General features: G+C 41.4%; 1 long non-coding RNA gene across 1 annotated transcript in view; it reads left to right on the top strand.

The window, feature by feature from the left end:
* LOC108445455 overlaps positions 1–12,028 on the top strand; it is a 118,223-nt gene extending 106,195 nt beyond the window's left edge. Inside the window, exons 10-11 of the long non-coding RNA XR_001860320.1 lie at positions 8,103–8,435; positions 8,526–12,028. This is a non-coding gene — a long non-coding RNA (uncharacterized LOC108445455). The remainder of the gene's footprint in view (positions 1–8,102; positions 8,436–8,525) is intronic.
* Positions 12,029–13,170: the final 1,142 nt, after the last annotated feature.

Genomic DNA, 13,170 nt, shown 5'->3' with positions numbered 1-13,170 from the left:
CCCACTGTGAACAGTACTCTCAAGCCATAATTCTAAATCCCTACCCTGTCTTACTGGTATTAGTACTAAATTTTTTTCCAAAAGAGATTATTATCTTCATCATATGAACCACAGACATCTCTCATGGTACAGACTGCTTTCTGTTTCACCCAAAATCTCATTGTCGCTACACCTTATCACACAGTGCCCAGCTGTAATAATGTATTGTCTGTTCTTAATATATATGTCCTTTTTTATATTTTTGGACTGTTTTCTCTCCTTGCTTACTAGACAGACAACCGAAGAGCTCATGTAGCAAGGACCAATCTAATACAGGATTTTTAACACTGTCATGCTAAAATATCTTAGCAATAAAAAAATATTTTTTATTTCTCCCAAATACTGATGGTACAAAAATGTTTAAAAACATATTCTGAAAATGATTTTGTTAGAGAAATACAATTTGCACTGTGTTTTGCATATTGCATGTTGTTCAAGGTGTAGTACTGAGCAGACTAACCTGATTGTTCCAGCTTTTTCTGACCTGTACAATATAGGAACTTGAAACCCTCATAACCCTGAGCTTCAGAAAAATACTATAATATTTAGCAAAACTTCAAATAACAAAATCTTTTGTAACGACTCAATTCATCTGTAATGATCAATAGTGTAAACTTTTAATGTTTTAGTTTAAAGCTGTTAGCCTTTAAATCCCCCCAGTTTTTCAGCTGAATAAAGGTTGAGACGAATCATTTGAAATCTGATTGCTTAGCTATACCCTAGGCAGCAAACCAAATTTGTTTAACACTAATTTTATTACAGTCTTGACAATTTTGGTCATCAAAGTTTGCTTCAATAATCATGTTACCTTTATATCAGAACAGATGCTTCTAATTTTAGGACTAAAGTCCTCAGATGAAGTCTTTACTCCAATGAAATCTTTATTCAGACAAAACTCCAATTTGTTCCTTTAAACATGAGCCAGCATACTTTGTGAGAGCTGTGAAGGAGGACTAGAGACTGAGCTAGCATTCTACACTGGAGTTTTTCCTGCTTGCCGATGGATGACATCTGCTATCTAAACAGAAGATTCAGTAGTAGTTTTTAAATATCTGGGGAAAAAAAGGTAACAATTTGAGGGGTGGGATTCATTTTTTACTATAAATTCTCAGAGTAATGTGTTAGCATGGAAAGCCTGAAGAGTACTTTCAACTTCTTCCTTGATTGCCACTTTAGTTGCATATCTCATGGTTGCAGAGAAGACAAGTTAAGATTTGGATGGGGATAATCTAACAGGAAACAATAAAGATGTCATTCTAGCGAGACAGATTCATATTTGCAGAAAGTCAGAAGGAATACCATAAACAGTGCAATCTTCACCAAGTTCTCAAATTTTCCATGAAAATGCACCAACATCAATAATAGTTTTCTCTCAATCACAAGAATCAATTGCTCAGGCTTATACTTTGATATTACAGCTGAGTTATACACAGCTGTATGTTGTATATTAAAAGTTAATTTGGACATAGTTGGAGACTGAGAAAGGATATCTGCTGGAACCCTCTGCCCCCTGGTACATTCACATAGGCATGATCACCTCAAAATATTACAAATATAGCAAAGTCAAGAACTACAAAATATGGAAAAACTACAGATAATCTTAATCTGTATTTGGGGAAACCACTTCATGAACAATAGCATAGAAATCCGACAGCATAAATAATTTGCTCTTCCATAAAAAGTTTGCATACTTTAGAGTGATGAAGGCGGCTTCATGTGCTGAACAGTGAATGAAATGCTAACAGTGGTCTTCCAAGAGAGGTTTTGTGCACGTACCAAGTTGAGAACATTCTCTGGTGAGGTAGAACTCCTGTACGAAGAGCAGTGTATCAGCTAATAGATAAAATAAATCAAAGCAATTTCCCTCTTTCAATGCTGCCTTATCATGAGTTGGATATAATATGATAGTTTCAGAAATTATGTTGACCAGGATTATTGCATAACCCATGTCTGCCTCGAGATGAGTGAATTCTATTGAATCAAGATTATTCTTGGTTTGATTTTAACTCCACAACATATGGTTCTCAATCCAGGTCTGTCTGTATTTTAACTCCTACACCTGATTGCTATGGGATCCACCTACCATGTACCTTTCTTAGATAAAAGTTTTCTGCAGTTAAGCCTTTTTAGTTTTTCCATTCAGGTATGACAGGTCAATACCACAAGATATTGTTTCAAAAAATCACATTAAATGTGAAATCATACAAGAATAATAAGAGAGACCTTTGGGGATATGTGTATATATATATATGGGCCTAAAAAAATTCAGTTTTTGACTTAAAGTGAAAAATAACTAATTTCCTGAAATCTGTGATGTTCTGTTACAGTCTTTATCTCACCACTCTTGTTCATTTCCAAGAACAGATATTAGACATTGTTTGATATGATAAGTCTGATATGAATCATCTTCAAGAAAAGCTGTGGCACCAAACTGACTGCGCCCTTTACATGATCTGGCATACAAATAAGCCTGCTGCCATAAATTTGAATTATATCACAGGAAATACCAAATTTATCCTCTTACCTACTAGTAAAACCAAAAAACTTATCTGGATTATTTGCCCTGAAGTGATTGAGGCATGACAAGTTTTAATTATGTGTTTTATCCTGGACCTGCTCCACCAAGAAAAGCTAGCAGGCAAGAAAAGGCACTTTCTGGGGAGTTACATTCTTAAGAAGCTGTAGTGCAATGCAGTTAGACACACTTTTTGTCTCATGAAGAAGTTAATCAATGCTTGTCCCTATGTGTGCATCAACTGTCACACTTAGGGTTCAACTGATGGCTGATCAACACCTATTCCTAGGACCAAACAGGCAGTGAAAATTCTGGAAAGCTATTTGAAACAGTGTAGACATCAGAATAGGTGTCAAAGAAAGGTTTCACATTTTATTTGCTAGCAGCAAGTGCCTTCAAAATAGGGAAGAGTCAGAAAGATTCAAAAGGCAGCTTTTTATTACAACACTGTATGTCAAATGAAGTTTTACACAGATTTTTATTAATAAGAGGTTGGTTATGAGATTATACTGCAGCAAGCTGAGTGCTGTACTTCATGTGAGAATGACTTTTAAAAGAAGGTGAGGGAAAAAAAGGCTGATAGGGAGCTTCTGAATCCAGCAGCCAAAGAAAGGCAAGGCTGTCCCTGGCATGTGCCCAGGTCCAGTGAGGACAGTAGGCACACACAGACACTGCACCACATGTATCTACCTAGCCAGACACAGAGATCAGCACAGGCAGGCACCTCAGCATGCACAGCAGCCTCATGCTGTTCACCTCCCTGGCACACCAGGAGGAAGGTCTGTTAACAGAATGTGCGTATGTACAGGGGAAATCCCTGCAGCAGCTGTCCAGCCCAGACACTTGGTCTGCACAGAAGCTGTCCATGGATCCCAGTCACCCCAGGTGCTGGCACAGAGACACAAAAGCCGGGGTTAGAGCCCTCTTGCACACGCCAACACACAGGTCTCAGTCAGCGCCAGACACCACAAGGTCTCCAGCAGTGGCTCTGGACCTCCCGGTCCCCATGTAGCCAACTCCTCTGGCGGTCTCACACACAGTGGCACACATATCTTATGTTTGCTTTGGAATCTGGCTCCTAAGACAGTTATTCAACTTGCTGGCTACTCCAGTTTGATATCTGCTAGCTATCAAACACTGTACACTCTCACTCAGTGTGACTGCTGGCTCCACAGTCATGTGGTTCACTTGACCATGGCCCAGCTTCAGCTACTGTCATGCAGACCTCCCAACACACATGCACACAGCAGGCAGTCCCCTCACAAAGGAAAATAGTTAGAAATTGAGCCATCCCCCTCTTGACCGTCCCCTCACAAAGGAAAATAGTTAGAAATTGAGTTAATAATAAGGTAGGACACAATGAGCTGGTCAAGAGCAGGGGATGGCCAGAAAATCTGGATGACCATCAGCTTCGTTACCTACAACCAGCCGTGACTATTTTCCCAGACATTTCTTCCTCCCCAGACTTCCTTTATCCCTCTCCTTAACTCCCCTAAACCTCCCATAGTACATCTTGTGTGATCCCAAAATACTCTTCCCCTGGCTCCTGTAATATATCCCATACTCCTAGGCAGCATCCCCCTCAGTCCAGAGTGGTCTCGGGAGCAGCCATCACCAGTGTTGGGTGTCATCCCTGGCACATGGGGCTGAAGGCACTGCTGAGACAGCCCTGGGAGAGACCATGTTCCTTTCTCTGACTGAGTTCTCCTGCCTGCCATCTTGTCCCTGGGCTCCTTTGTGCCTGTAGAGATGTGATTTTTATCACATAACCTAGAAAAGGAGTTCTATCAGACTTGGTCTATCAGTTGTATCTGATCATGCAGTTTTGCAGCTGAGACACGAGGGGACCCTGTTAATAATTCCTAGGAACTGAGGGCAAACACTCACCTAGCTAGACTATGCCAAGTCCCTGAAGTCAGCCTTTACAAAGCAACTGGAATATTACAGTCAAAAAATTCACCAGTTCAGACTGAATCTTGAAAGGTCCTCTGTCATTGTGAACACCATGAGGAATCAAATATACCACAAGAGACCTGAGGCAAAAATCTCCAAGGCCACGTTCTCAGTACAAGGAGTCCCACAAATTAGAGCAAAAGCAGACAGCAAGATGATGTGATGTTTGAAAATAAGTACAAGAGGCTCCATGGTTTATATCTCTGTGCCTGAGTTTGCACTACCATTCAAGTGTGCAAAACTTGGGTAAATACAAAAGGCATCAGAGTTGCTTGGTCAGGGCAATTATACCTATAATAAACAGCAAGATTGCATCAGGAGACTACCAAACTACTCTTTTGCCTGAAAGCAGAAGAGATTGAATTAGTTTTGGTAAAGATCTGTAGGTCACTGTTGCAAAGACCTGCAAATTTGGATTAGAACACTGGGAATCAAGAATACCTCACTGCTCTAAAGCCTAAATAGCTCAAACACATTAGCCATTGTTGCTGGTTCCCAGAATAACCCCCTGCTGCCTAGGCCACAGAGATGATAATAACTCTCTGCCCTCTGCGGTGAGCATCACATGCAGCAGATATTACATGCCTCCAGCCTCCCACTCCATGCCCTTAATGTGGAGGCAAAAGCAGTAAATAGTTTTGGCTGCTTTGTCTCAGGCCGTTTGCAAATGCAGACGAAGGTATTGCCTGTTGGTGTCCAATGGCCCTTCCACATCTCCTTGCAATGGCATTCACGGACAGTTGTTCCCAGACAGCTCTGCTGGGCCACACTGGTCTGGGTCATAGAGATCTTGTAAGTATTTAAATTCCCTTGTATGGCAACATCCACTGCTAGTTAATAAACCCTTTATATTTTTTGAGAGAAAAGAAGGTGGAGGGAGGAGTACCTTCGGGAGGCTCTGATGCTCGGAGCCATGTGTATGACACACCTGAGTCTTTGCTATACGCTAACATTCAGGCTGTGGAAAATGTGAGGCTACTGCATTTTGCAGTACCTCTCTTCCCCCATATCCCTATCCTCCAACAGGCTCCTCAGTTGCCCAAACAGCATGTGACATGCCTTGGCACCCCCACAGCCTCCGACCCCATGGTTGCACCCCATGGATGACCAGGGACAACTTTCTGGGGCTGGTGCATGCCCAGGTATTGCTGCAGAGTGGGAAGACAGCCAAGGCACATACCTGGGAGGAGCTGAGTCACAGAGAGAGAGACTCCTTGGCTCCAAGGTGCTGCTGAACAACACACGTTGTGACCTTAACCACCTTTCAAAATGGTCCTCGGCCCTTTTACACTATAAACGTAACAGTATTCCATTGGTTTTTCCATGTGTCCACCTACAAATCAGTCACAGTAAAAGCAGTGGGGAAAAGCTCTCAGTTACTTTGGCCAGTGACATATATCAGAAGGAAAATTAATATTCCTTCTGTATCCTCTATTTATGAAGCAACTTTACCATTTGCATAGAGCCTCCTGAGGAAGAAGAGATTCCTCCAAATGGCAATGGATGAAAAAGGAAGGGATAAAACTGGATTTTTTTTTTCTCCAGGAAATGTGTAATTTCAATAAAATTGTTACACAAAATATTTCAGTATCATTAGTGCTGGGAAAAAAAGAAATCTCTTCTGTTTTCACAGTAACCCCCAGTTCTGTTATTCTGGGGGGTTTTCATGTAAATGATTGTAAAATACTGCTACTGTTGTGAATTTGTCTTTCTGGCTGCGCTGGGAGATGTCAGCTTGGGGCCACCAGAGTAGCTCCTCTGTTTGGAGTGCATTACTCTCCATCTTGCTAAAGGACTTTCCATTATTGTAAGGTACATTTGTGATACAGTTAAAGCATTTCTACCCTGAGGTAGTGTCAGAACGTCATTGCCCAGAAATGCAGCCAAGACACAGTGATGGTCTTGTTAAATGCTGAATAAAAGTTGTTAATATGCTAGAGTGCTGCCTAGGGAAGGGGAAAGAGCTGCACCATCTTGTACCCACTGTGCAGTGCACACTGCACTGTCAGCAAACTCTCTCCTTGCTGTACTGCTCAGCTCTGCCTTCAGTAGTGCCTTTGTGTGCCCTGAAAATCTTTTAGCCATGAGGTGTAAAAAGGTTCTGATGATTTAGACTCAGTATGATCTTTTGTTTTAAATGGTCAAACGTTCCAGGAGCATTTTCTGAGAGCATCTGGAAGTATTTTTAAAAGGTAACTCACAGCACAAAATATTTAGGTTCCCCTTTGGTTAAAATACTAGAAAGTACATCCCAAAGTGCTTCCACTCATGAAACACACATGAAAAAAATGTAGTAATAACGCAAGAAACTGTACAAGAAACTTTTCGTGCCTGTATACCTCCTCTTTGAGCAGGGGACATGAAGTGGTCACGAGCTTTACAATTTCACAGGTCCCTCAGATCCACAAAGAAGGGTGTAAGAGTTCCCCAGGAGAGTTTTCTTCCTTGATTGTTGCTTCTTTCTCAAAAATGTATGCCGAGATTTACTAGTGATCAGTAATCACATCTAAGTCACTACAGAAGGTTGTCAACTTCACTCGTACAATTCCAGTCCCTTATGCTGACATCAAAAACAAGAACTTCAGTCACATGATCTATAGAGGCATGGATACTGTGAACCACTGACCAGGGGTAAGGTCTTCTGGATCTGTGAAGTGGAAGAAACAGTGGTGAATAGGAGCACGTGAAAGCCCCAGGGAGAACTGGCACTCTGCTGCTGACACACAGAAAGACACCGCACCTGCCTCGGGGAACCTCTGGCCCCAGAGAGCAGTGGTGCTAAACTTCAGCTGCCAGAAAGCAGAGAGAAAGTAAATGCAAGGTTTAATGTTTGCAAAGCCATTGATAAACACTATCTTTCTGCATAAGAGTAAACCACAGGCAATTTAAAATTCTGTACTGCAAGAGATGCGAGAGGATTTTCACAGCCTCATTCAGCGACTCTCTTCCCGCTCTCCCAGCTCATGAGCTGTATTACAGAAAAACAGTTTCTGTATTTACACTATGATTTATATCCTTGCTAAGTATTCCCTGCTAGCCATCTTAGCTTACAAAGTACTGAATTAAACAGATCTGAGGTTTGATTGACTGTGGCTGTTCTTATGATGCCTTCTCACCCAATTTGTATCACCTGCTCAAAAGACAAGGGTCACCTCTTCCCGGGTCCTGCATTTGACACATTGTCTGCCCTTGCTAAGTAGTATTAACTGGCCTGACAGTATAGCAGAACTTTGGCCCCACGTTTTCACAGAGCAGAACACAAAAAATTAGAGCAAAGCCTTGTGAAATCAAGATGACAGTTCCTATAAAATCCCAGCTCTCAGAAAGCACAGTAGTATTTCCTGACCCTCAGAAACCCATGACAATGGTATTAAACTAAATATTTTAGCACTACCTGTATTTAGTTTGGTTTTCAGTTTTTCTGTTACAGTACCCATGGCAATGCATCCATTTGGTGATGAATTCCCAGCACAAGTTTAGCATGTTTCCAGTAGTTTTAAGATTACTCTGAGCTGGCAAAACACACGGCCAAAAGTACCTTTTGGGGAGATGGACCGAAATGCAGAGGCTCATTTCTTTGTATTCATTCATCTAGAATGACATCTCCCTGCAGACCATCGTACTGACTGCAGCCTTACCTCGCCTGAAGCCTTGCGGGAAAGATACACAAAAATCCCTCCGACGTCCAGATGGTGCATTGAGAGGCTGGAGTGAGGAGAAGCTCCGGAGTTCCCTGCCTGCACGGAAGCAGCCAGAGCCACTTCCAAAAGCTACACAAAAGAGCCTCTGTCTCTGCTGATGAGAGATCCTTTTGAAGCTTAGGAGCCGTGACTGGCAGCATTTCATATCTGGCCATCTTTAGGTTTGGAGCCATGAAGAATGGGAAAGAAGAAAAAGATGGGAAAGGAGAGAGCAGGGCAGAAAAAAGGTAGGATCAGCTCAGAACAACTCTGGCTAAGAGCCTGTCACAGCAACATACATTTTGCATTACCTCATGTATGATATTTTTTGCTTTCAGGCTTTCTTATCAACATGGAAATTTCCAGTTTATTTTTGACCTTTTCAACAGAAAGTGGGCAATTTCTCTCAGCTAAGAAGACATGTTATAGTTCGCTATTAAGAAACACAAAACTTCCTCAATGTAAAGGTACATTGTAAAAAATAATAAGCCTAAACCAAGAGCATGCAGTTTCATTTTAAAGAATGCATGCATTTGCTTTCTGTAGGAGATTACAGGGAAGTCTTTACACAAAAAAATTCCACTTACATGCAAATAAACTGATTATGTTTGACTATGAATATTGCCAGGTTTAAAATACTCTAATTCACTTCTTAGCTCCTATTGTGGCATGGTTACAAAATATTTTTGCCTCTCTATGTCTTGCTTTTTCCACTTGTAAACCATACAATTTTCTTGTTGAAAACAAGAAAAATAGTGTAGCCAATTCTTGTACAGCAGTAAGCATTTTTTCCTTAAAGATGAAAAACATTCTAGAAGTTGAACTCCCAATGTTAACAGATCAGTTCTCTTATGATGTTTTTCTTCACAACTCTCAACTTCATTTTTCCCTGACATAGATGACAGAAAAACTTTGTTTATGTCTCTGATCAACTGTTCTTCTCGGTATTTTTATTATTCTACCTTATTCCATTAAATGCCATTTACTGTGGCTGCAGTGGAACAAAATCACTTAAAAAATAAATTAAGCTTTCATTTTCAGGTCTTTGAATATAAAAATATTCAACAATTCATTAAAATTTTTTATTTTGTTATTTTCTCTTCCTCTCTTTAAAATGCATAACCTAGTTCTTATGAGCAAAGAATCTTAATATTATATATTTCAGAGGGAAAATAAGTGCTAAGGAAAAGACTTTTTTGATTGGTTTTAAAAGGATTCAAGAAAATACTCTCTACAACTAAAATAGGATGGTCTGGGATTCACTCAGGCCAAAGCAAGAACAGTAGAGAAAGAGATAAACCTTAAGAACTTGTAATTCTGTCACAAGTTTTGAAATCTTAATCTTGCTTTTTTGGAAAGCATCAAACTGTCAGTTTCTTTGAAGTATGCTTCCCAATGCTCTCAACACCTGCACTTTTGTCATAAACTTGTTGGACCTCAAAATTCTATTCATTACTTTACTATTATAGGCTGTCTTATGAAAAGTTGGGCACAGGGACTGCCTGGCCATCGTATCTGCATGCAACTCAAAGGTGATGTAAATGACCAGCCACCAAGCCCTGCTAGGGGCCTGCAATGCTTAAATACCCAAGCAATGAGCCCATGCAGGGCTCAGCTGCCCTCCACCTCATCCACATCCTGCTGGAGGGGTCCCAGGAGGCCACTGCCACTCTCCTCTGGCTATGAACCACCTTTCTTGGAGCTGCCTGTCCACTCCATCCTCCAAACAGCTGATGCTGGTCTGGCTTTGGAAAAAAAATGGGTGTGAGGAGAGGAACAGTAAGAAAGGTTGGTTATTCCTTGATTAGTGTTTTCATTTCACTCTAACACATGAACACCTCAAAACAAAGGAAAAAAAAAGAGACAAAAATATTTCAGCAATTTCCTCTTCCTCCTCCAGTTCAACACAGCAAAGTGAAATAAAACAACTTAGTGATTAATCTAATGGGTGAGGATATAGGGATTTTTATTTTACACACTTAAGTAGGTAACGATGAATGCTGACATTTTTCTTTAAGGTCTAAAATCTACCCTTAAATAGCTAGGAGTGGCTGGGTGAAAGTCTGTTGTGGGAGAGGCATAGGAGACTGAATTACCACCCCTCTTAGCCTCAGGGAAAAAAAATAATAAAATATTTAAAGCCTATGAATATAATTTATTTGTGACTTGCCTACAACTATTGTGCTCACTGATTTCACTTAATCTGCGCTGGCAGAGTACGTCAGCCTGACAGAAGTGCTGCTGCATTACAGTGCACTGACTCCATTAAAATACTGCACAGCAGCTAAACTGGGGCAACCCTGCGCTCCTGAAATCCTCAGCTGGCCCCCATGACCCAGGAGAGAAGTCAGCCCCAGCAGAGGGAACGTGTAAGCAGGCTGCCCTCCACTGCACACCTGCGGGAGACTCCGTTTGTCAGAAAGAATCCCCAGCAGTTCCTCCTGCAAGGGGAGGCTCTTACCCTCCTGGGGTTATTGTGCCCCTGGGAGCAGCATCTGCCCCGAGCAGAGCCACTCTGGTTGCACTTTGGGTGTGCTCACACGAACACAACTTCTTGGTTGCGTTACAGTGATGAGACAAGTGAACAGGCAAAACACAGCAACCATTGAAAGAGGACTTTACAGGGTTCAAACATACCCACTACTTCTCCCACAATTCACTTGATGAGGACAGAGAGCCATGACTGAAATCCAGCTCATCAGCACCAAGTCAAATATTTGCCATCTTTCCAGGTAGATCCCACCTGGCGTCCAGTCTGGCGCCAGCCAGACTTCTTGATGTTAGCTGATGAGACATCATAAAAACACAGAAACAGCAATTATCTCATATGCAAACAGGTAACTTATTAACATCTGCTTATTGCGTGTGACATAGCGTAACACGTCCTGTATTCTTCCTTAAATAAGCACACACAGGCACTGAGAGCTTTTGTTATCATTACAGTTGATAGTCAGGAACATTAGGGCATTCATCACCAGCTGATTGCATCCCACCCGGGAACCTCTGCTGGGAACACAAGGTGGGTGGCTCACCCCTCCTCTTCCTCTGGGACTTTGCTCTTCCTTCTCATGAGTATTTGAAATTCACATCATCATTACAAGGTTTTATTTTGCTTTTTTTTTTTTTCGTTTTTATGAGGAGTATTCTTTTTTATGCCTGGAGTCCTGTGGTACACTTGCCAGACTCTGTTACTCTGGTCAGACAGGAATTTCACCAGGACAGTTACAGCTCCCAGTTTCTGATGAAAATTTGGAAGGCAAAGACAATTCATTTCACTTAAACAGCCCAGGACGTTTCTCTTGGACTTACGACATTCATAAAAGAGGTATTGCTTTCTCTCATCTATCCTGTATCAAAATACAGCCTCGCTTTTATATAGTCATTTCAGTCAGAGCAGTTTACATTGCAGGAATTAATAATCCTTTTTTGAGGTGGGAAGCTCAGGGCAGAAAGGTCAAGGATATACTGACATGGCCAGGATAGCCAAGTTGGTGTGAGACATACAGCAGAGAAACACAGGTCTACAGCACACAAGAGCTTTGCTCTGCAGCACAGCAGAGCTGCAACAGGGTCCCACTCCTGAAGGGCTCCTTTAGGATATTCCACAGAATAAATAAATACAATTTCCCACTAACACTCCAGGCATTTCCTGCTATTAAGCTGTTCTTCGGCTAGCATAGCAATGTCAAAAGATCAGTTTTAAAAATTTTAGCACCTAGAGCCACAATTAGGCTCAAAAAGATGTTGCTCAGATTCTCAGAGGCAAATAACACTTACAGCTTGCTTTCTCTTGGCTTGCCCAACTCCCTAGATAAAAGTTACATCCTTAGCAGATGTCACCCAAGTCAAAAAAGGTTGTTCTTTACTATAAATTCACATTACTCCTAGCATATGGGATTAAGAGCTGTGATAAAGAGCTTTGTGTCTGGCTGACAGAAGCATATTTTTTCGTCTGATCTGAGCAACATCTGACTTCTCTAGACCTCTCTCTTTTTCATCCAAGCACCTAATTGTCTTGGGAAAAATGACCTGTTATCAACTTAAACAAAACAACTGCTATCCAGAACAGACCGATAAAATAGAATTTATATGAGGAGCTGTGGGTTTATTGGCTATTGGTTTAAGCTGTTTGTCCTATTTTAGGAGAGTATAATTTGTATTAGGTTTTTCCCCCTGTTGAAATGACTACGAGCTCCATTGTCATAAATAAGGAACTGCATTGTTTAATGTGGCCATTAAAGAGGAGGTTTATAGATCACATGATCACAAGGGTTCACTTGGGTTTCATAGCAATTAGTAGACATGGATGTATAGCAGCAGTTCACAACATGCTCTTGTTTGACCTTTTTGCCCTACATTTTCGACCACTTTGAGACTGTTTTATGTAACTTCTCCAAAAACTAACCTTCACTGCCCTCTGCTGGCTGCACCATTTTCTCATTGCACAGCTTGTCACACTGCGCAGAAGACAGGATGTGCCGTGGTTTAAACCCCAGCCAGCAGCTGAGCTCCGCGCAGCCACTCACTACCCTCTTCTACTTGGTGGGAAGGGCAGAAGAATCAAAATAAAAGAAGTAAAAACTTGGGGGTTGAGATAAGTCCAGTTTAATGATTGAAACAAAGATAATACAAGAATAAAAACACTGATAATGATATTGATAATAATAATGATAATGATAATGCAAGAGAGGGAGAGAAATGCAACCCGAGAAAGACAAGTACTGCACAAGACAATTGCTCACCACCCACTGACAGATGCACAGCCTGTCCCCAAGCAGCAGTCGGCTCCTCCCAGCCAACTTCTCCCAGTTTATATACTGGGCTTGACATTCCACAGCATGAATATCCCTTTAGCCAGTTCAAGCCAGCAGTCCTGGATATCCTTCTTCCCAACTTCTTGTACATCTGCTCACTGGCAGAGCATGGGAAACATCAAAGTCCTTGGCTGATGGTAAGCACTAATTAGCAACAACTATAACCATA

This window comes from Corvus brachyrhynchos, unplaced genomic scaffold, assembly GCF_000691975.1.
Source record: "Corvus brachyrhynchos isolate BGI_N302 unplaced genomic scaffold, ASM69197v1 scaffold142, whole genome shotgun sequence".
Taxonomy (NCBI): Eukaryota; Metazoa; Chordata; class Aves; order Passeriformes; family Corvidae; genus Corvus; species Corvus brachyrhynchos.
The sequence above is the reverse complement of the archived record's forward strand: the minus strand, read 5'-3'. Positions and strand labels throughout refer to the sequence as shown.